This window comes from Podarcis pityusensis (genome assembly GCF_964106645.2).
Source record: "Podarcis pityusensis genome assembly, chromosome: 9".
Classification (NCBI taxonomy): Eukaryota; Metazoa; Chordata; class Lepidosauria; order Squamata; family Lacertidae; genus Podarcis; species Podarcis pityusensis.
The window spans coordinates 28,889,422-28,914,834 of record NC_138034.1 but is presented as its reverse complement, the minus strand read 5'-3'; positions in this window follow the sequence as shown (position 1 = coordinate 28,914,834).

Genomic DNA, 25,413 nt, shown 5'->3' with positions numbered 1-25,413 from the left:
GGTTGATGGTATCAAAAGCCACTGATAGATCAAAGGGAATTAACAGGGACACACTCCCTACCCCTGCCCAACAGAGGTCATCATACATAGTGACCAAAGCAGTTTCTATGACAAATCAGAGCCTAGACCCTAATAGGAGTACATTTATAAAACTGGTTTTACCCAAGAGGGTCTGGATCTCCACCACAACCATCCAATCAAAACCTTGCACCAGAAGGGGATATTAAAATAAATCAGCTGGTATTTACTTGATTTTCCAAATCCACTGAGAGTTTTTTAAGGTGTGGTCTGACCACTGTCTCCTTTAAGCAGGCAGGAACCACATGCTCTTGCAATGAGGCATTAATTGCCATTATAGCTCTGCTAGTCATCCCTAACCCACTGCAATTACCCCCACTCTCCCAGATGATCCCATCCCAGGCATATCTTTCCCTCTCTCCCAAAAATTCAAATGTAAAACAACATGTGGCAGATTTATAATTATGTAAGGATCATCCCTATAAGAGAATGAAACAAAACAAAGAAACACAACCAATACCCTTTGACTCCAGATGTTAATGGTGTAGCCTTGGCCCTTCCCTTTCCCCTGAAGCAGACCCACAAAAGGGGACATACTCTTGGGTGTCATCCCCTTTGGGATTGCTGTGACCAGAGGGGCTGCCACTGGCATTAGCCCAGGCACTGATATAGCCATGACTCCCCTTGGAAGTTGAGTCCAGATAGGATCTCAGTCAATCAACAGGGGGTGGCAGCAACAAACTGCCATTGGCAAGCAACTCCAATGTACATTTTTATCTATTTTCTCATTAACTGATTTGTTTTCTCCATTGTAAATAATTTTTGCTATCTTACAAGAGACCTAGTAAAAAAGACTGCTAGTTAGATATGAAAGTGAAGTCCTCCTTAACTATAACCTCTAACATTCTGTCCTCCTCCTCCTCCTCCATTTCTTTACTTTCCACAATGATATGTCGTTTTCTAATGTGATGTGACTGGACTGATGGCATTCATTCTGCTGATGTGTAATGTAATCCAGTGTGACTGATCAAAAGCAACCCGCCACCTCACAGCACAGGGCAATGTATCACATGTGGAATTTCAGCAGAAGCTGTATTAAGTATGTCACAGAAAAGCAAACCTTTCTATATCCTAGCTTCTTTAGCTGATCAAACCATCGTAATTCTATTCCCCCTGCTCTTCCTTTGCTAGAAACAGGGATTGGCAATATAAACCCTAGTTAACCAATTACCTTCCTTTTCTTCATACACAGGCAGGTGTACAATATGGTACAGAATAATGGAGATAGAATGGTATGAAACTGTTCCACTGTAATGTTCTCCTCTTTATCCTTCCTCAATCTAGTCAGTGTTTTCAGCCAGAATGTCATATGGTCAGGATTGTACTGCCTGCTGGCTACTCCTCAAATCGCTCCAATCAGCCATTGCCAAGGGGAATTAACAGGGAAGTGTTTTTAGGAAAGTAACTGTACAAAATACTGGGGCATGCTGGTTTTCGCTCTACGGTACTGTCACTGTTGGCATCTTTCTGGCCACTTCACAACCTAGTTAAGCAGAAGTACTTGGATGAATGTATTAGCAATGCTGACTCCATTGTGTTCCAACACTGCCACAACTGCCACAACTCCAGGTTGTTCTGGACACTCTAGAAAAGGGGTCACCAATGTGGTGCCCTTAAGAGGTTGTTGGATCACCATTCCCAACATTTCTGGTCATTTGCCATCCTGATCCTAGTAATAGTTCTAATAGACATTAATCATGGTGTAACTCAAAATAGCCCAATGTGACTTTTTCAAAAAGTCATTTTATTTTATAGAGATTTCAAGAAATCATTGTATCAACAAGAACTATGAAAACATGGTCTGTACAATAAGAGACTGTACATTAACAATCATATATCCACGTACAGAGAAGATTAATATAAAAGAGAATAAAAATTCTAAAGTTAAAAATTATAGTTAAAAGTCCAGGGCATTCATTTTAGCCTTACACAAACAATATCAAAGGAATTGACAGGGAGCGGTGGGGAGGGATTTATACCCCTCCAATCAGTTCACCCCCCCAAAAAAATAATAATCCTCAAAACAAGCCTGTGAAGTAAGGTAGACTGAGAGTGAATGACAGGCCTGAGGTCACCCTGTAACTTTTTTGGCTGAGTAGAGATTTGAACCCTGATCTACCAGGACCTAGTCTAACATGCTAAGCAATACACCACAGTGATTGTTGATAACACCTAATGTTAAATCTGGTCCAGGTGTCTGCTAGATTCAGCCAAAGATGTGCTGTTACCTAATCACTCTTTACAAAAACAACATTTCTTTTTACAAACAATTTCCCTTCCCTTTCCCTTTTTTTTAATAGAAAAAACTCATCCTTCTTTCCCCTCAGAATCCTACTTATTTTAAACTTCTGCCATATGTTCCCCAGTCAGTGAAGACATATGGTTCTTATTACAATGCCATATGCCTAGTAATGTTGTATTGTGTATTGCCACAAAAAGCAAACATTTTAAATTCATGTAGGAACTCAGTTTGAATTATGTTTTCTTCTTCATTCCTTGACATTTATAAATATTTTCAATGACATATGTGAGCAAACCCTTAAAAACAAAAAATAACTTCCCAAATGCAAAAATGTTAGGATGTAAGATCTCTCTCTTTTTAAAAATGTAATCTTTAAAGAAAGATCATAGCATCACCCTAAGTACGGGACAACATACAAGAGGACAAGTATTGTTTTATGTAAAGCAATAGATCTTATTTAATGCATTGCATATCCTTTAGTGCAGCATCACATTCTCATTCAGATAAGCCAATCTGCATTGGATACAGGTTTTTGTACATCAACCAATTCCACTGCCAGTATGCCAAGTTATTGTGTCCAGCATCTGGGGCTGCAATGATAGCTTTGGTAGAACTGATCACATCTGGGAGAGTCAAGGGGACTCTGCATGGAAGCATGGAAGACGAAGGAATGTAATATTTGCAAATTCCTACATGAAATGACCTAATCACCTCTTTGAATAATGTACATATTGGAACACCAGGTTTCACACTTCTTATAATGTTGTGATGAAATTCTCTGTAAATGTATCAATATATATGTATTTTGAGAGAAAAGGGATATTTAAATATATACTCAAAGACATGTTTTGAGGGGATTTTTTAAATAAAAATATTGTATTGATGCAGAAGCAGAACAGAATGAAATCATGGATGAAAAGACTTGGAAATGTCACAGACTGGAAATATATAGATTCATCCATCCCTGTCTGCAAAGGATGTTTACACTTTAATTGGGATGCAAAGAATATCTATTACTTTTGATGCCAAAGGGAACAATCACATATTTACAAGTGTGTTAATTGGAGAAATGCACCAAGTATAGCAATAGGTATAAAAATAGTTATCGTGGACTCATTGGTTGGAGAAATAAAACCACTGTTTATGTGCATTATAGATTTCTGCATATCACTCCATAAATATTTCACACTAATCATGATATAAGCAGATTGTTACAAATAACAAGGAGGTCTAGAATCATGAAAAATTATAATTTACTATGTAAAAAGTTGATAGTGGCAGTGTTTGACTATGGGCAATAAAGACTGCATGAAAGTGTAAAGAACGTGGCTTATTGTCCTTCTACAAACAGCTTTGCCATTTGTATTCATCTTTCTAACCCTGCAAAATCATTACCCTGCCTGACACACACACACACACACACACACACACACACTACATCAGGCTGGGGATGGGTGGATTGAGTGAAGGCATCCCTCTGTCAGCTCAGTCATCATCCTGCCAGCCATAGAGTAAAATTGGCACCGGTGCAAATCACCTCTTCTGGCCACTGGCTGCCCACACTGGAAACGCCTGGTGAAAACCCCCCAAATTGGGGCATTCTGAGGGTGGAGTAAGATCCACAGTATCCACTAGATCACAAGCAACTCTCACAGCCAATTCCCGCCAATGTAGACCCTGATCCAGGCCTGATTGTGGCACCAGACTGGAGCTGGTGCAGGGATTGGGCCCAGTCTGCCTGACCACTCAACTTTCATTGCTGTCATTAGTGGCCAGGCTGTGGATGTGGTGGTAAACCAGTCTCCCTGTGGAGCCTCAGGGTGGATTGGACTGCTGTTCTCATGCAAGTATGTGTCAGGGTTTCATCCAGTCTCCATTTCCAAGTGAACTGACCTGATCTAAAGTTCTGGGACTAACATGTGGATCCAAAAGCAGTTATCTCTTTGTTTCTCACTTCACTGAAATTTGCAAAACAGTTCTCAGCGTACACACACACACACACACCAGAATGCACATGGAATGAATATTTTAGGATAAGATTTATTACAAAAATGCATCTTTCATGACAAAATCCTCCAAACGAAATGCAGAGTTGCATGGTTTTTTGTTTTGTTAAATGAGGGTGATGTGGAAATTGAATGGGCTGGAATTATGAATGAATACCTGTGAAAGTGACATGAAGCAGAAATAGATGGATCCATCCAAATTCCCATCTGACACTTGGGGAACTGAAGTCAAGAGAGAGAGAGAGAGAGAGAGAGGGACTTGTCCAAATCTAGTTGGGGAAACTTGGCTAGCATGTACTCTGCCAAATCAAGGTTAAGTCCAGTCTTGCCTGAACAGAGCTGCTTATGGGATCTAAAAGGAAACTTATAATGGAATTATCTCAAAAAGCTATTGAGGTTGCAACAGTGAGGAATGGACACATGTTTTCTCCCTCCTGGAAGCTTCCTTGAAGAGGAGGCAGAATTGCAACCTTTGTACTAATGGAAGAAAGTGCAAGGGAGTGTGCGTATTTCTGCAATTGTTTTTCTTTAATCAAGCACTCAAAGCAATAATGGGCCTGTATACATAATATAGCGTAAGACTTTCTTTTCCTCAAGTTGATTTGATTTGAAGATTATAATAATTCTGTACAAATCCTGGGGATGGATAGAGATTGCATTGAGATGGAGGTAGAGAAGAGGTTATCTAAAGATGAGGAATGATAAGAGCTCTGTTGAAAGCTTCTATTGTTTGGAAAGAAAGCTAATGGAAGAGGAGCTCTTCAAAAAAAAACAACAACAACAACCCTCTTGTTGTACTCAAAACTTCATGTTGCCTAGAATTCAGGAAAACACTGAGGAGGATAAAAAAGAAGTGCATCTTGTGTCATTTTCAGAAATACATACAGATTCCCTGCCCACTTCCAAATCATCCAGGATTCAATGATCATAAGGAATTTCACATGGAGATCTTCCATTTTGTTACTTTGATATATATTAGGGGTATGCCATAATAAACCTTGTATCACAATGGGTATATTATTAAAATTCTGAGCTGTTTCTATATGTATTTTGGTTTCCAAATTAAAGGTAACTAAATCCAGTGGTATTTCTGAAAGAAGTAAATGAAATTCACTTTTCTCCATGAACCTTCATGATGTGAGAGGGGCAGGATTTTGACTCTTGTTCCTCTTTACCTAAAAATAATCAAGAAGTGACTAAATGTTATATATTCCTGTTTGTACAGTTGGTCAATCTTTGCTATTTTAATGAAAACTTCAAATCTATGCCTGGGAGAAAGAAATGGTTCTTAAAAGTTGGAAAGTGTGTGTGGGAGGGGGGGAAATGAAATGTTTTAAAATATGTCATATGTTCATTAATGCACAATAACATTGTTCAGTCTGATCAAACCAATATTGGCTTTGAAGATGCACATAACACTGCTGGAGTAACATGGCAGGAGTTGACTTCACATCTGAAGAGCAGAAAATAACTATTGGCTACCAAGACTGACCAGAAAGCATAAACATAGAAAGTTCAAATGGGGGGTGGGGTGTCCAGATTTGATTACATAAAGTTTGGATTCTTATCAATAAACCTGTGCCAGCAGTGGCTTCTTCCTAGACTTCCTAGACCTTCCTAGGCCCTTTGCAGATTGAGGTGACAGTTTCAGGCAGAAGATACTGGATGACAGAGCAGCTGTAGTAATTCGCCTCCACACCAATGTTCTTGAGACCCCAAAGCTAGCGATCCCTAAACTAGTCTTCTCCCACCTGGTGTGGCAGAGGAACCTGTCCCGTTGCCAGTATTTAAGCAATATTTAGCTGCCAATCTGATTGCCTTATGCTTTGCCTTTTTCCTTAGGCAGCAAAATGTCTTGGGCCAGCTGTGGTTAAATATGTGAAACTGTGTAACAGAATACCTAAGCTAATAGATATTTTGAGCCCATGTTATGCAAGGAAAAGACAGCAGACAGATGTAATATCTATTTCTGACTTATAAAATGGCAGCCACATCTGGAAAACATTAGCCTTCCCACTTAGTGGATAAATATAGTAACAGCAGTAATAGGCGTACTGAAATCCAGCATCTGTGGCGGATCAGTTCCAGTGAAAATTGTATCCCAATGCATAATTGAAAAGAATAGAGGACATTTAATGGCACCAGAAATAAGTATACCTTTACTAGCACCCACTGCTAATTCTGTACCTCTCCAGCTTTTAACACCCTGTAAAGTGTAAATGAGGCAACAGAAGGCAAAACAGATTACGTGATGTTATTTTGATACTTGGTTGAAAGCTAACATTTATATTAAGATTGTTTTCATATCTCTACTTGTCCATAATAAGAATGACATCTTGATCTGACAGAGCAAAGCAAAAAAGAATACTGAGCCAATGGCATAGTTTTTAGGATCATTTTTTGGCTAGGGGGACACGGCATTTTTAATACAGTATTATTTTAATTTTAATTTTATTCATTTCATTTCTATACCACTTAATTTTTTGAAGGAAAAAAAATCTCAAAGCAGTTTACATTAAAATATCAAATAAAACAATCCAGAATAAAACATTACAGAAGAAAGTCAAAGATAAGGTATACTTTCCAAAGCATTATAATTAACAGGAAACTAAAATATTAGCATAAAATAAAACATTACAAAGGAAGTCAAGTACAGAATGCACATTTAACACAGCAAAGATAACAAAAAACAAAATTGTATCAACATATCAAAAGCATGATAAAAAACTAAGGTGCTCAGTGATCTATAGCATTCAAAAGAGCTGGCAATCATCTGTTAAGACACTCTCAACAGATAATCAGTAGTGAAAGAACTTGTCATGCCCATTAACCAGTTCCAGCTCCCTCAAGTCACATATCCTATGACTTTGTAAGATTTTTATGCTATGAACTGTCCTGAGATCTATGGATATAGAGCAATATGCAAATTAAAAAAATAAGCAAAGAAGTTATAGTGCAGGAGGTGGAAAATTAAATTTTGAGGCTAGAGAGGTGAAAAAATTGCTTGGCTAAAGTCTCAGTAGCCTACTCGTGTTAAATTTAAATGTGACTTAGCATTTCAGGAAACAAAGCACCTTATTACTTCCTCTCTGACAATCTCTGGAATTCAGACCCTGGAAACAACAGCAGCAACATGTTAGCAGTACTCCCCCCCCCCAACTGAACTTGGGGAAGGGACTCATGTCACCTCTTCATCCCACAAGTATGGAGAAATTGTGGCCCTTGATGTTCTTGGACTATACCTCCCACGATCTTTGACTACTGTCTATTCTGACTGGGGCGGATAAAGGTTGAAGTTGAACAACATCTGAAGGCCACAAGTGCCACATCTGAGCATTACATGAAAGGGACTTTGAGAACTTCCATCTTCTACCTCTTCTGCATGGTCCATTTGCATGAGGAATTATAAAGATCTGTTTCTCAACTATATACAAAGCTGACCTGAGTCACAAGGCGAACATAAAAAAACCTGGATCATTTGGATCCATGGGGTACCCCATATTGGCGTAAGGGAGAAAAGGGACTTCAATCAAAGGGCTGAAGAACAAAGCTGTAATGGGAGAAAGTGGTTTAGTTACTGTAGCTCCAAACTTTGCCTTTTAACATATTTGGTACATTAATGTGTGCGGGAGTTGAGAAAAATGATCAACTTTGGCAGAAACACTGCTACAACACAGACTTTGACTGCTTTGGATATTCTAATGGGTCAGAGTGACATTTTTAATAAGGCCAGTGTTAAAACTTTAATAGATAATGTGACAAAAGCAAGATGAATAGATCCTGCAGCTTTTATTTGAAAGGTAAGGAACACACAGAGGAAAACACATTTAGATTTCACACACCTGAATCCACAATCACTATATACAGTGGCTAATAAGGCCTGTGTTATAATTTCATGGATACAGCCTCTTAGTTTTTTCCTGAACAAAATCATACAGCTAGTTACATTACCCAGCTGGCCTTGGTTATACAACATTTTTATTCACTTCAATGACTTATCCTTGAGTAACGAGGCCCAAAGAGATCAAGTCGTGTTGTTAAGAAATGGCAAGGCACAGGAGCAGCGGACCATTGAGTCATGCAATGATTAATTAGCAACCGTATTTTTATTACAGTGCTGTACTCCTATGCAACAGTAAATCTTAGAAAGCTAACTTTTTAATGTCCAGTAATAGACTCCTGCCAGTTTTTCAACCTCAGCCTCGGTCTTGGGACTGATTCATACATTACCTCCTACATCCCCTTAAAAAAAAAAAAAAAAAGACGTTCCCACAGGCTTTGCATACCTGGCTATGTGAAGTGCAAAATGCTGAGAGCTATGTACTTTGCAATCATCTATTTTGTATCCCAAACCAAACTATACTCTGCAATGTTAACTAAAGTTCTGAACCACAGCATCTGAGTTCTGTTTAACTGATGTGTTGAGAATGCAAAATTAGTACATTGGCATATCTGGTTATTTTGCATACACACTTCACATTGCTCCTGCAATAATAATAATAATAATAATAAATAATAATAGTAATAATAATTTATTATTTATACCCCGCCCATCTGGCTGGGCTTCCCCAGCCACTTGGGCGGCTTCCAACAAAATATTAAAATACAGTACAGTGGTACCTCGGGTTACATACGCTTCAGGTTACAGACTCCACTAACCCAGAAATAGTGCTTCAGGTTAAGAACTTTGCTTCAGGATAAGAACAGAAATCGTGCTCCGGCGGCGCGTCAGCAGCGGGAGGCCCCATTAGCTAAAGTGGTGCTTCAGGTTAAGAACAGTTTCAGGTTAAGAACGGACCTCCGGAACGAATTAAGTACTTAACCCGAGGTACCACTGTAATGCATCAAACATTAAAAGCTTCCCTAAACAAACAGGGCTGCCTTCAGATGTCTTCTAAAAGTCTGATAGTAGTTGTTCTCTTTGACATCTGGTGGGAGGGCGTTCCACAGAGCAGGTGCCACTACTGAGAAGGCCCTCTGCCTGGTTCCCTGTAACTTGGCTTCTGGCAGTGAGGGAACCGCCAGAAGGCCCTTGGCACTGGACAGCAGTGTCTGGGTAAAATGATGGACAGTGGTACAGTGGTATGTCATGGGGGGGGGGGGGGAGAACAAAACCCTTTCCACCAGTGGATATCCAGCTCATTCTCACAATTCCCAACCAGGAATCTCAATAAGCATTGTATCAAATATTCAAATCTATATACTCTATAGATTTCATATATATTTTTATGAATGACAATTGAGCTATTTCAGGATCTTCAGTTGTGCTTTCTACACTTGTGCAATCCTGGAACTGAAATATACTTGCAGCCCTATCTATGCATACCTACGTTTTGAAATTTTCTCAATCTGCCATAAGTGAACAAGGCAGAATGTGGAAGCCTTAAACAATAAATAGGTTCAGTAAATAATGAGTGAAGTCTCATAATTCAGTGTTAGAGTATATGCTTTGCATGCATACAATCCCAGGGTTCAATCCTGGACACCTCCAATTAAAAGAAGGATCAGAGAGCAAAGCTAGAAAAAACCACTCTCTTTGTGGGACCTTGGGAGCTGCTACCAGTCAGAGAAAGGCTAGATGTTTATAAATACCAATTGATTTTGGGTTTTCATTATAGTACCAGAGAAAGTGGTCGTGATCACTAGCTTTGTTTTTGTTTTTTATTAAAGAGGATTATTTAAAAAAATGTGGATGATAGGTCTTTCATCAGCATCAGCCATGATAGCAATATCTACTAGGGGTTGTGTTGGGTCTCTTTGTGGGAAGCAAAACCAAGGTGGAATGAGATGATTTAGAGGTCTTTCTCCTCTCTGAAATGAAAGCAAGATGTCAGTACCCCACAAGTCAGATCAGGGACACCATAAAGCCACAAAGCATTTAGTCTCTCTCTCTCTCTCTCTCTCTCTCTCTCTGTGTGTGTGTGTGTGTACACAAACACACAAACACAGAGAGAGAGAGAGAGAGAGAGAGAGAGAGAGAGAGAGAGAGAGAGAGAGAATAACTGCATGCTTTCATATATTCCATTTCTCATGGGCTTTGCAAGAAGTGAGGCTGTCCAAAATGTTGCCTGCAGAGCACTGAAGAGCTTTGGAATGTTTTTTGTTAAGGCTCAGCATCAGAGTATATATTTTTTTTCTTTTTAAGTTGAAAGCTTCATTTAAGCTTTTTAAAAATCCTTTGTTGCTCTGCTTTAACAAACAAAAACATCCAGAGCATTTCAGAACATCTCAGGGTAGGTAACAAAAAAATTCAATGATACACAATGACAAAACTGCAGTTGTGGGGATGCCTTTATAAGCACCATATAACACAATGTTTATTGAACACTTGGAACCCTTATTGCTTGGAAACTCTAGTTTAGAGTCAGGACGGATGAATCTATCAATTCTAGTTTCTCTCACTTTCTCTTTTCCCCAAACTTACCTTCAGTTTGCTACATTTCTGCATCAGTTTGCATTTTCTAAATAAGTCTTCATATATAACCATTTTAATTGTTCGTTTCTCCTAATACACATATTTTGTATGCAGGTTTGACATACTTTTGCAAGCAATTTTCCTAATAAGGTGCTTTTTTTACGTTACTTTCCCTAATATATGTATTTTGGAAACATTTTTTGGTTGGGAAAAAATCATCACAAAATTTGAAGAAGCTTGAATTTCAAAGGATAGCTGCATTTTGGTTCACGTATTGTTTCAGGAAGTGTGACTTAGGTAGGTTCATATTAAAATGTGAATGGACCTGAATTTCTTCCCCATCCTTTGCCCAGGGTTGGAGGAGGCAACCTGTTGCCTGGGCAACCATGCAATGCTCTTCCATACTCTCGCTGCTCTTCGTGAGTCAGGACTTCCACATGGTTTTAATCATCTGCTGGTCAGGCAGGGGGTTTGGCAAGAATCATTACAAGGCCATTCCAGATAAGAGTTATCTAGCAAATAATTGCCCACATAATGGGAGTTTAAATGAAAGTGCAGCTGATCTGGATGACTCGGAAAAAATGCCCACAAAGTTGCTTTGGAAAGAGCATTAATAAAATGTTGGGGTTCACGAGTTGAACTAGGACTGTTACACAAACCTCCTCATGCGTTGTCAAGCTGTCTGCATTCACTTTTGTAAAGAGTGCTGTATATTTGTGACACAGACCAATGCCCTGCACTTGGGACATATGCAGCTTCCCTAGGCTTCCATATGAAGAGGAGCTGCTGAGCCAGTCTTCTGCCACACAGACATAAAAGCAGCAAATCAATTTGACATCCATTAACTTGGATATTAAAATGCTCCTGTATTTACACAAGGAAGAGAAACTTCTGTCAACTCCCCTTCTACCTGCCACCAACACAGCATTCCCAAGGGTTTTACAGTCTGTAGGAGCAGGATTTCATGGCTTTAGAGGAAAGATGGAGGTGGAAAAACCCAGTTTCATGAATGGGACGTTCACTTTGTTCACGTAAGGAAAATCTGAATCCAAGCCCTTGTAATTAATTGCAATCAAAATGCAGAAATTGAGGCGTTAGGCCTGCAATAAGATGAGTAGTGCAAGCTGGTTAAACTCACATTAGGGCTGGATTGCTTGCAATTCTCACAGATCTCTCAGCTTGTGACAGCTCAGTTGCCTGCCTATTAACAGGTAGGCAGAGGTTATCTTCCAGGATCTTTGTTGACAGATTGACTGTTTTCATGAGGTTGAAAAAAACATATTATTGCTTGAAAAGATGAATGGAAGAACAACATGTGGAACATTCTGCAGGGCTAAGTTTTCTAAAGCCAAGGAACTGCTGTGAAATCAGCGCGATTGACGCAGAAGTCTGGCCGGCCTGCTGCTTAAGAACGCGCTGCGCCAGATTTTTTTTTTCCTGAAAGAGCATCTTGCTTGCTGTGACAGTTCTTTTGCTTGACTGGTTAAACTTCTTGACTGATCGAATTTATTGTGTGGCGAGCCACATGGAAGCTGTCTTGGCTTGAACCATAGGCTCCATGAACTGTGGAAGAATTTTCTTTTCTGTTTGAATTATGATAGCAGGCGATATTAGAACTGTGATCATGAAATACTAGGTGATGACTTCAAGCTGTTTGTTTTGCTTTGCTAGACTGTTGTTCTGTAACAACACCTATACTTTTACATTATCATACTCAATCAGGAGAATGGTGAGTTATGAAGGCCACAATTTTTTCTTTTCCTGCTTTCTCTTGTAATGTTTGGGGGGGAACATTTCTTCTTATTATTCTCCATTGCATTTGTCTGTCTTTTGTCTGTGGAAGAGAGAAACAACAATATCAATAGCATTCTGACATTGACACACCATAACTCAGTAGAAAAAATGCTTGCAACATAGTTCTATGCAAGCTCATTCAGAAACCTCACTGCTTTCAATAGGATTTACTCTCAGAATAGTGTGCATAGGATTGCAGTCTCACAGCACAGGCCCATGCATGTCTAACTTGGAAATTAATCTCAGTGAATTCAGTAGGGCTTCCTCCCAAGGCTGAAATCCAGTACCCAGGACCGGCCCAATATATTTAGGCAACAGAGGTGAACTATATGGTCTCCTTGCCTTCCAAAAGGGAAGAGGGAAGAGCCAAGAACATTGCTCTACTCACCCTCACTGATAACCTTCTCCTTTTATTGTCTAACAAACTGTAGCCTAACCATCTACCTCACCTGAAAATTATATTCTCCTTTAGCAAAATGTATAGGCACCAACTGCTACTTCTCCTCTCATATTCAACAGCATACAGAAGCAGACAGACTGGCAGCTGAATCATACCCTGATGATAAATCAGCATCTTCTACCACACCTGAGGACAATAGGAGGCCCAGAGCAGGCAATGTGATGCACACAGCTCTGCTTAGGAGATGCAGGGCAAGCAAAGTGGGGTGCAGAGCTCTATCCTCCAAACTCTCACTGTGCTTCTTCTCTCTCACCACCCACCACCTGAGATGGTTGCCTAACTCAGAGTAATGATTGTACCAGCCCTCCCTGAGTTCACTCTCCCAGTTGTTGTCAGCTGATCTGATCATCATGCATTCTTTTGGCTTATTTCTTTGGTATTGACTGCAATAATATATATATTAGGTTAAATTGAACATCACTTATGTCTGCTGTGGCTGGCTATTTAGCAGCCTGTCTGCTTGCCTCCAGCTAATTAATGGATGCTGGACAAATTTGTTAGGCTGTTTTGCAACTGGATACAGTTGTTATATCACAGAGCATATAAATTCTGGCAAACTGGGGATTTGATGGTGTTCTAGTTTTGAAGTGTGCACTTGTGTGAGAAAGAGAGAGTGAATCGTGAAGCTTTTCCTTGGCAAAATAATTGTTTTTCCCCTCATTCTTCAATAAGCCCCACTCCAGCCCCACAATTGAGAAGATTCTGATGTATGTGAAGATAATGCCCAGATCACTGAGCTGTGTTCCTACTTGTTCCAGTGTGCATAAATCTAAATTTGTATAGAACTCTTCTGCACTGACACAAAGACTCCAAGGGGTGTGGCAGGCACAAGTGTCAGAATCAGGGTGGGGCAAATGGAGTGTGTACATTGTTTGAGGTGGGGCAGATTGGTGCAGACTTGCTGGTCTCTCAACATTAAGGGGTGTCAAGTGAATCCCCCTAGGATGACCTATTTCAAATTATAATAATTAGTTTTTGTGAAAAAATGTGCTAAGACTCATGCCTGTCAAGAACTTATACTCTGTGGCCTGGGATTTCTTCCTCATTAGTTCAAATGTAGACAAGGGGCCATTAAAGAGCTTTGAGGGAAATGCACTTTAAATACACTGTTCTTTATTATTTCCACACATCTTTCAGTACAAAGCTTTCATTGGGGAAAAAGAAAAGGTCATGAGACTGAGAACATTAACTTCTAGAGCCAAGTCCTAGTGAGCCCGAGTTCAATGTCCTCCATTGGTGTAACACAACCAATAATTTTATGATCAGCTGTTGTGGCACATGCAGACTATTTATTATTATTTTTAACACTGATACTAATGCTGCTGCTGATTTCTTATTGACACAACAGGGTTTACAGGGTTAACATGTGCTTCTGATTCTTGCTCTTTTTAATTTTTATATTGATATTTGGGGTTTGTTATCCTTTCAATTTTTATATTGTTCTTAAGATTACGGGAAACTACCCTCAAAGTTGTAAAAAATGAAGAAAGACTATAAATTACTCAAATTAATAAATGAATTGCCTAGAATGTTTGGTGGATCACCTGAAAAGTAGTGTATTATGAACTAGAGAACAGAAAATGAAAGCCAAAAAAAAGCTACATCCTTTTTTAAAATATAACCCAGAATTGGCTAGACAGGTGGGGTAGGGCCATACACTAGGTTCTCAGCAAATGGACTGCTGTTGCTTACCGGACGAGAGAGGCAAGGTGCAAATGCACTGACAGAGCCAATTCTGCAATCCTGAAGTTGTGACTGCAGTGTGCCAAACTCCCTGCTTGCTCTCCTCTTTCCCTCCCAGTAAACAACAGCACCCCACCTGCCAGGAAGCTAAAATAGTGGCTCTGTACCACCTGATGAGCCACTTCTGCTAGAACCCCAAGATCTAGCAACCACTGCCAGGTGCAAAAGACATACAGGTAGCATGAAAGAACAGGGTGCCTCTGAGCACATTCAGAGCCACAGGAAAGTCCACTTCTAGTTAGCTTTCCTCACTTCACTAGCCAGATTTAAATGAAAATTAGTTACTTTGTCCTTGCTGAATAATTGGATCCAGAAATCTGGGTGTTCTGCAAATCAGCCAGTGATCTACCAGTAGATCCCGATCTACCTTCTGTTCATTTCTGAACTAGATTTTATAAACCACAAAATTCAGTGCAATCACCAGTCATGAATGCTGGTCTACTGGGAGTTCAATAACCTCCTGAGCATTCGCTTGCTGTTCATCTGCAACTGTAAATGGGGGCAGGGGGCAAAAGAAGAAAGCCGCTTTACATGCCTGATTGCAGTTGTGGCCAATCCCCTGCTGCCTCTTCCCTCTCCTTCCTGGTAAGTAGCAGTGTCTCAGCTGCCAGGAGGTCAAATGAATGCTGCTGCCCCATCAAGCTGTCTACTGCTTCCTGGTGGCCAATCTGTGTTGGGCTTCAGGGGCCAGCAGTTGTGCAGGCCTGCTGTATCTGAATCATAGTGGTTTTTGGTCCCTGATCTGCCATTTGATGAAATAATCCTAATAGCAGAAAGCAGTTTGAATGGACTGGTTTTGCATAATTCTTTGAAGAGCATAACTAAGGAATGGTCTATGCTGCTCTGTTCTTAATTCTCTCAAGAGATTTACAGTTGTTCAATTCAGGAAATAACAAATGTCTTTAAATCATTGTCCTTTCCCCTCCCACAATATACTATCAAGAAGATCTGTTGCCAAACTGTGGCTCGCTCTTGTTTATTGCCGACATATATTTGCTGTAGTCTAATTATATATCAACTAGCCAGTTTAAGAGCCATAATGTGCATAATTGTATGCTCGTTAGCTATTGCTGTTGTGTGTTCTTTTTATTTTGAATAAAGAGACTTAAAGCTATGGATCTATAAAAGTGCCAATTATTGTGAGAAGCATGTGTGACATACTTCCTTCAACAATAGCAGCCTCTTATTTAGGAGGATAAAGTACATTCACTTACATCGCTGATTTTGAAGGCAGAGGAGATTACTGAGCTATTCCAAGAGCTCCATTCCCCTCTAGAGAAATTGCCACAGGATTGTGCCTTGGCTGTTCATATACCGTGTACCTACTCCATCTGTTACATCTGTTGCCCTGAAGTGCGGCTTAGGATACCTCATGAAGAGTGTGCTTCCACTGACCATCATGCTCCTTCTGGGGTAGTCTGTCCATATTAGGTCTCCACCATGCACTCATCTCTCACCTGCGGCTTCTAGAAGCTGACACCATGTGACAGCAGCCGCACCCTGCGAAATGGCTGGCTAAACCAGGTGAAGGTAGCTGATGGGTCTCAAAGCCTTGATGAGTTAGTGGCTTCCCCTGCATGCAAAGACAAGCTCCAGCACTTTGAATGCATGAGACCAGTAGTGGGTCCAACAGTCAATAAGGTGGTTTCTGCACATGCTGTAGAAGGAAGTGAGGGGCAGATGGGGCTTGTCACCTCAGGTAGGTAGACCATTGAAGAGAATAAAAACTCTGATCCTAAACTTCCACTGCCTTGCGAGAGACCTTCAGGAGAAGAGAGGGCTAAGGAGTAAACACAAATCCGGAGTGGAGTCCCTTAAACGAATGAATGGCGTCTTGTATGCCTCCTTCTGGCAACTCCTGCAGCCAAGGTGCCAAATGTTTTGCTCTGATGTGGAGTGCTGAATTTAAGACTGGAAAAATGAGAAACTGAGAGAAAATGGAATTGACTGATTCTCCCATCCCTGACTTGAAGTGAATGGCTTTTGAATGGCTCCCATCCCTAACTTGAAGTGAATGGCTAGATGTCCTTTCTGAACATACCATATGGAAGAACCATTGGGAGACTGTGGTGTAGGAAATGCATGTGGTATTCATTCCTTTCATGAGCTTAATAAGTCCAAAAGATTGGTCAGTCTAAATTCAAAGAGGGAGGGCATAGTTAACTCACTTATTCCAGCTATTCTTATTGCTGTTTGGTTATCTACAATTGTGGCCTCTCTTCTTATGCCCTGGCCTGCCATTATTGTCCATAGCTGCTATTCCTACACGCTAACAATTAATTCCAAGCTAATTCTTGTGTATGTGTGTTCCTGTACATCCCCGTGATGTTGTGCATTGAAAGTTGAAAAAGTATGAAATTATTCCTGTATTTTGGTTCTGTTTCTTTCCTACCATTGAAAGCTGCCCTGAGACCAACAGCTAGCTTGTGGCAACTTCACAAGTTTCTTCTGGGACAGTCACCTTTCAAAGGTGTCAAACAAATGGGAATAAAACGAGTTCCTGCAAATTAATAACAATGGAGAGGTAGCACTAGAAATGCTCCAAGAAACCCTTAAACCAGTCCTCAGGGGCAGAATAATTGTCTTCACTTCAGACAAGAAAAAGCACTGGGCAGAGGAAGCTCAACTCCCCAAAGACCTTTTCTGCAAACATTGGAAGCAAAGTGCAGAGAGGCTGAAACAGAAGAAGTTGTTGTTAAAATGTTCTGAACACAACAGGACAGAATTAATTCACACATTAAATGAAAATCTTGACCACTACTATAGACACAGCAAAACAAAACTATTATAAGCCTGAGCTTAAAGTAAATAACTGTTTGCTTTCCAGCTGAAAAAGTAGCAATTCAATAGAGCAATAGCCCACATTTTCAAGTCATTACCGAATACAGTAAACAGCAAAGCACATTTTGTGTCCTTTGCTGTTATGGGCAACATTCTTATCATGGCAAAAGGATCTGAGAGACTGCAATATACTGCAGCAACTTTATGCCATTATCAAAATTAACTAGTTGATCAGCAGCCAGATGAGAACTATGATTGTACCACCAAGAAGAAAAAAAGCTGGAAGGTGCTACATGGGCAAAACCTTCCATCGGGAACGAGGCAGGGTTGTCTGTCTTTGCATGGTTTGTGCCTTGTGCAATATCCAGTTCCTGGGCATGCCTGCTGCTGTGCTGTTTGCCATGGCTCAGCTGTGTGAACTGTTGATGGGAAACAAGAAACAAATCAGCACAAAGGCTTTTTTATATTGCATGCTTTGCTACATTTTCCTTAGTAGATTAATTTTCAGAGTGACGTCACCACTGGTTGCTTAAGCTGTGTAAGGATGTTTGTCAGGAGAGGGAAAACTTTGTTCCTGATATTGACTATATCTGGAAATAGATAGGCCCCCATATTACTGTTTCAGCATCTACTTTGGATGATCCAACCTATTGCCACACTTGGAATTTATCTGCAATTCCTTTCAATACAACCATCGGAGACAACAGCCATTTTCATAGTTGATTCTAAACATATTGATTGACTGGCAGAAATGGGGTGGAAAACAGGAGGCTATGCCTTCTGCCCTCATCCAGCTGGTGTGCCTCCCCCACTTACTAAGGAGGAGGGTGGCAAAGTAGGAGATGGATTGTGGTGCTGCCAGCACACTGGTGGGCATGCCAGATTGGTTCTGCCAGTGCACCCAGCACAGAAATTTCCCTGCTGCCTCCTTTGCCTCCTGCTCAGTGGCAGCAAAACACCAGCCAGTCGCCCAGCATTGCCACTCCCACCACCACCACCACAGAAACCCTTTCTGACCACACTCACAATGTCTTCGTGTCTGCCTACACCATTTCCCACTTTATTTAAATACGTTACTGACATGAATTCTTCTGAAGGTTGTTTGCAAAAGGGAGTCTGAGTTTGTCCCCCTTCATGAACATATGCTCCTGCTCAGTTTTGGAACTGGCTGCTTTGACGGTGGGGATCCAAGGCCAGTATGGAGCTAGCATAGCAAAAAGAAAGAAACAACTTTCTGTCCTGGAAGGGTCAGGCCTGCAAGGTTTGGAGTGCAGCAGTGGATCCCTTGCTTTAGTACTCCATGGCCCCACTTGTGATTACTCTGTTAGAGGCAAATCATCTTGCTCATAAATGAGGTTTGTTAATAGCTTGAGATTTTCTTTAGTAGATGAAAGGAACTTTATAACTTTAGAAGAATTTAGAAGATTTAGAAGAAGTAGTGGTAGTAAATTTATTACTTTCCCTTCACATCAGATCCAGGACAGGTTATGCCAATTTAAAATTCAGATTATAGGCACAATAATTGGGTGTGACCTGAAAACTAAGTCTCAGGTGTTAAGAGGTACATTACAAACATGCATTTTGAATATATCAAAATAAATGTACCTAGGTTGAGAGTGTCAGAATAATCTAATATCAGTAATGTTTAAACATCATTTGGTAACCGTTTTTGGAAGTTATTCTCAGCTTATCGCTGTCAGCGTATGTTTATTCCTGTATTGAGAACACATGGGTACTATCATTCTGTAGAAATGAATTGTCAAAACTCAAATAGGTCCCAGATGCTGTGCATTATTTTCAGAACTTTTTAATTACTTAAAAAAAAAAAAAACAACAACCACCTGTAACCTTCTCTCCCATTTACCTCTAACAGCTTTGTCAATCAGTGCAGCCAGAAAATTGAGTATATTTGTTTTACACGGGAGAAACAGTTGGTTTCAGGAGCAACAGTAATTAAAAGAAGCAATAGAGAAATAGAAGAGAACAAGAAAGGCTGCCCAGGGCAGTGTAGAAAGTAAATTCTCAATAAGCCTCCCAGCCAAGTTTGAGACAGATTGCAATGAGAGTAAGAGGGGAAAAGAGGCTTGACAAGACAGGGGTTTTTTTAAAAGCAAGTATCTGTTTCAAATAAAAGGATCTTCATCAAGAAGATGTCAACTGCAACCAGAACAGTATCCATCAACTCTGAACTTGAAAGCCTAGATTGAGAAAGGCATATCCAGTTTGTCCAATTATATTCACAACTGAACTTGTCCAGTTCTTCTTTTTGTTGAAAATAAGGAAGATTATATTTACTATCGCAGCCACAGGCTTGCAAAATAATCACTCATCTGGTTGTCTGGGGTGAGTATAAATCACCCCCAAGTGAGCAGACAGTAATCCAGAATCCCTTCTTTGCAGCTTTTCACAAGAATGAGCTTGGTCCTTTCAAATGAAAAGAAGTCCCTATGTCATATGCTCATTCCAGCACTGGATGAGACCTTAGTACTATGCATGCATTAATGACCTGGTATTCTCATGCTGTAGATGTCTGCTTTGTTTTAGATACTGTGTAGCTTCTGTGGATGCTTCCTCATTGCCTTTTGCTATTATTCCTTATAGATGAATTAAGGTGTTTCTCACATTTAATTTATTAATCCATGCTTCTTTCAGGAGGATTACTGAAATAAGCAAGGGTCTTAGGAACTGGTTTCTAATTGCCATCTCCATCATACATACACTCATTCTTTAAGTATTAAAATAAATTGATTGGCAACTTGGCCAAACCTAAAGATGTCTTCACATATAGCAGAGTGGGTTTTTTTGCCTCCTGCAAGCAGTATAATATGTAAAGCTAGGACATTGTTCTTAGTAGATGTAATACAAGACTGATAATAACAGTTATTAATAATTATATATGTACTATTAGCTTCCTCCTTGAGGGCAATTGTTAACTCTAAGGTTCCTACCTGTAATTTATGAATACAGTTTATGAATCTGTGATTTCTGAAGAGGATAGAGAGAAAACGTTTGTGAAAGGAGAACTCTTTTTGTGTGTGTTTTTCTTTAAAAGGATGGCTTCCACCAGAGAAGAGGAAATAAACAAATTCATCCATTGCTACTTTGAAACATAAAGGTAGCTGTGGTCGCCCTTTCTGCGCTATCCTTCTGCGACCCCTGACAACCCTTTATTTCTTATTGAGGCCTTAAGTTTACTCCAGTTACTTGCTACAGATGGGTAGCCGTGTTGGTCTGCCATAGTCGAAGTAAAAAATTCTTTCCTGTAGCACCTTAAAGACCAACTAAGTTAGTTCTTGGTATAAGCTTTCGTGTGCATGCACACTTCTTCAGATACACTGAAGAAGTTACTTGCATTACACTTATGGTTTGCCATTCTCTCACTGTGCCCATTTAAATCAATTCAGCCCATTGGGTAGGGCATAGCAAGACTAGACCTTCCTTCCTTCCTTCCTTCCTTCCTTCCTTCCTTCCTTCCCCTCCCTCTGTATGAGGACAGAAATCTTAAGCCAACCCATATACATAATATCCAACATCAGCAACAACAGCAGCAAAAATATATTACCCACCCTTCACTCTTAGATCGCAGGGGAGGTTACAGCATTAAAGCACAATATCAAAACAACTTAAAATAACTGACAATCATAAATATGAGGTGGGTCCTAAAAACATACACTTCATGTGTCAGCAGCCAGGGTAGAGTTGTGCATCCCTGGAAGCGATATAATGAAGGTGACAAATGCACTTCTGAGGAAAAAGAGTTCAATACCTTGGGGGCTGCCACGGAGAAGCCTATGCATGTCTCAGCACTTGATGAAACCTATTTCCAAGTGAAGAGCTGTAAGGCTACCAAGGTAACCCAAGTATTGCTAAATACTTATTAAATAGTAACAGCAGGCACTGGGGGCAGTGGAAGTGGGCATTGCCTCCATGTGTGTGTTTAAAAACTAATTGAACAGCAAGTTTTGATCAGGTACCACTTTTACAGCAGCAGCAGGGAGTTTGAAATGTATAATTAACATTCTTCTTACTTTCCTCCATGAGAGAACTGAAAAGGTTTTGTTTGTTGGTATATTATATAGCCTTTGGTTCATAGCTGTTTCCATTGCATCAAAGATGAACATTCAGATTGTGAAGGATTAGAGTTGGCTAATACGAAAAGTTGTGTACTTTTCATTCTGCTTCCTGAAGGACGTGTTAGGTTTGCACAATTATGTTTATGATAATTACTGAAAAGATTGTTGTCCTTGATCGTGAACATACTGCACTCAAAGATTTTCTCCCTGAGCTGGTGTGCTTATTGTTCAAGGCAATTGTTGTTTCGGAAGGAAGGTGTTTTGGCACCTCCCTCCCTCCTGCTGCTGCTTCTCCTCCATCCTTGCTCTGTGTGATTCTCTCGCAGTGCGGGAGGAGAAGCTTATTGTGCGAAAAAAATCCATCACTATGACTTACAATCATTTTTCTTTTTCTATGTGATCATGACATCTTTCTATTGATTAAAGTTTTTTTTATGTCCTTTTGCTTGATACAGTTGCTCGGTCAGTCTGAGGTTAAAATGATATTGCCTCCACCTAGTATTTAAGGCAATCTCTGCAATCTAAGCTGTCAACCTTTTGGTACACTGTCTTCAGTTGCTTTGCAGTTTGTCAGAATCTGGTGTGTTAACCGAACTGAATATAACATGTATCAGCATATGAGATACTTTTAAGGAGGCTGCTGAGGTGTGTAAAGGAATATCTGTACTGCACGTAACTGTATTTATCTAGCTGAAAAATCTGCCTTTTATTTATTTATTTCTAAGGCAGATGCACCAGTTAGCTTCTGTTATCTAACAAAGGGAGGCATTAAAAAAGGGTGTGTTTTTCATGATTAATAATAATAATAATAATAATAATAATAATTGGAAATACCTCTAGATAGTTTGCTTCAATGGCTAAACTAATACATTACAAATGATTTAAAGAAAGAGAAAACGGCATGATTAATTTGTAACAAACTGGACTCCTTTTGTGTAGCATGCTAAGAAAGAAAGCTTTTTTATTATTATTCGAAACCCCATGATAAGAAAGAAATCTGAATGGTTTCCTAAAACAAATCATGGCTGTATAATGTTTTGAAAGATGGAACTGTAGGCTTTGTTATGGCACGCTGAATTTTGTGATCTTACAGTTGTGAACACATCTTTCATTTTGTTTTTTCCCCCTGGCAGATCTTTAATGGAATACGATTTGGGATACAGTGGGCAGTAACCAATGTTAGTCATACTCAGTGTAGATCCAGATTGAAACACTCTTTGAAAGGCTTGATTTACTTCTGCCAGGCTTAACCAGAGCAGGAGGCCCCCTTGTTGCTGAATCTGGGTTGCATCTGTGTAACTTTATGGTGGTTTAACTTACACTAGCTTGCTCTATTGTGCAAAGGATTTTGCTCACTTTTATCAGGGTACTAGGAGGGAGAAGGGGCTGTTTGCCCAATCAGATTCAGACTCCCAACTCCCCTCTCAGCATCACAGGACTTCCTCCTCCTCCTCCTCCTCCTCCTCCTCCTCCTCCTCCTCTTCTTCTTCTTCTTATTCTTCAACCAAGTCTCTGTTATACATGCTTTCTCCCTCGTACCGTTTCCCCTAATATTGCTTCAGATCACACAGCTGCAAAGGAAGATGCTCCTGTTTTTCAAGGAACGATATTGAGTTACTTGGAGTGCACTTACTGAGGAAGAACAAGTAAAATGGGTGTCAGTGTTTCATTTTCACCCGTCACTGGAATTACAGGCTTAACCAAATACATTGAACTATTTTCTAGTTTGTAATAAGCAAGGGCAAGAGTCTGATAGCTCCCTGCCACAGTTTCATAGCAAACACGGAGGCTAGTGATTAAAATTCAGCCTCCGTGCAAAGATCTGGCACCGCGGCAGCCTGAAATGGACCTCAAATAATCTTGGGGTAATAATTGTTATTTATATAGAAGCTACAAATGTATTGGCCGATTTCACAGCAAAATAAAAAGAGAGTATTTCCTATTAGAGTTGCAACTTCTTTCCTGACAGGTGCATTTTTGCCTTGACTGTGGGTCAAGAATGAAACATCTGCAGTCTTTCTGGCATGAGGCGCCATGATGAAGGAAGCTTCACCAGTTCAGCTTCTGCTTGGAAGGCAACTGCTGAAGGCACAGAAATCCTCTTCCATATGTGTGGGGGTGTAGTGGGAAGAGATGCTACTGTTAATGTTACTATCGATCCAAGTAAGACATTAATGCACTAGATAAGTCTGTGTTCAGATCCCTATAATTTCTTTAGGAACAAATATTTCACAGCAGTTGGTGTTAGTATCCTTGTTGGCAAAAACAAAACTCTCTTCTTCAGCTGCCATTTTGTGCACCCAAGCACAGGAAGGCTAATAGCACAGAATTAGCAGCCATGAGTTTTCTTCCATGCCTGAGTAACTTTCAAAGTATCTTGAAAGCTTCAAAGTGCCCCCTTTTGTAATACAGCATTGCAGGAGCCTTTGTGGTTTGCCACAATTTTTTTTTGAACACTTTATTAGATAATAATGTTGCTTCCAAGGTCAGTAAAAAGCTGTAAGACATTATTTCTTTTTTAAAAAAAAAAAAGCATATATTTTATTCGTTCGCAGAGCAGATGTAGCCCAATGGAAAACAGTTTGGCTTCATGGGAACTGCCTAGTGATATTAACTCATCCAAATGATGGCTCTGTCAGGTCACATAGCATATTATTCCTACCACCATATCCCCTTTATGATATTCTACATCAGGGTTATATGGGAGATGCTATCAGTTTATCTGGGGTTCATATCATTTCAGCCTAACTTTATATGAAAAATAAGCCACCGTATGCCCATCAAATCAAAACATTTTCTGTAATAAAGGAAGCCTCCTGCACATAAGGTGGTCAGAGTTTCTCCAGAGCATTTACGCTTCTAAGAACCCAGGCCTTTCTGTTTCTTTTCCACAGATGTCAGTGCAGGTAACTATGTATGGTATTGCTGCCTAAGTAACCAAATTCTATTTTTCTTGACTCTAAGTCAATTAAAATAATGTGGAAACATAGCTAAAGTGTTCTGCCTTTCCAACCTCCTGCTTTAGAGGCAAAGCAATAAGAAGGCATTGCAAAACTTGGAGAATACTGGTGTTGAAATTGTGTTTAGCTTTCAAATTCACAACTCTGGGCAGTCAATATTGTTGAGAACTTTCTCATATCATGCAGATATAATATGTTGAAAGGGCCAAGGCAGCAGTTGCCAATGGCCCAGAGCCACCTCTTCATGCTTGCCCTCCGTAACTTTGCTTCTGCATCTGCTTCCTCTGGCCACACCACCTCCTCTCTCTCCCAGTTGCATGTAGGATGGCCCTGTCCATGTCCCTATCCACTGGTAGAAGAACTTTAGGAAGGAGTAATGGGAGTGGAATTGGGCAACACAAGAACTGGAACAGTCCATCAACCTTTCTAATGTAGAGGGGCATGGGCATAGCGGGGGAACATGCCAAAGACCCCCACAATCCTAGAGTAGGCCCTGTGAAGAAACATATTTCCTATTGCAATACTTTATGTGTGCACATGTGAAGGGTTTCTGCACTGATATGCATATTTCTCATAGTGAGTGGCATCATTAATGCAGAACCTATCCAAGTAATCAGGCCAGTGCACACAATAAGGGGCTAAGACATAATGCAGCCCCAGGGAAATAGCAGTTTTCAGCAGTATGCAGGTGGCCACCTAGTTCGTTGGGAGTTAAGTAGACCCGAGTGCCTGTGTCGACCCAATAAGGCACACATTATGCAAACTGTGGTGTGAATTATGCATTCCCAATTAGAAGGCTATTGGCACAATCTTCCAAAGGTTATGCATCTTTAAATTCTGTTGATTTCATGGAGACAGTTC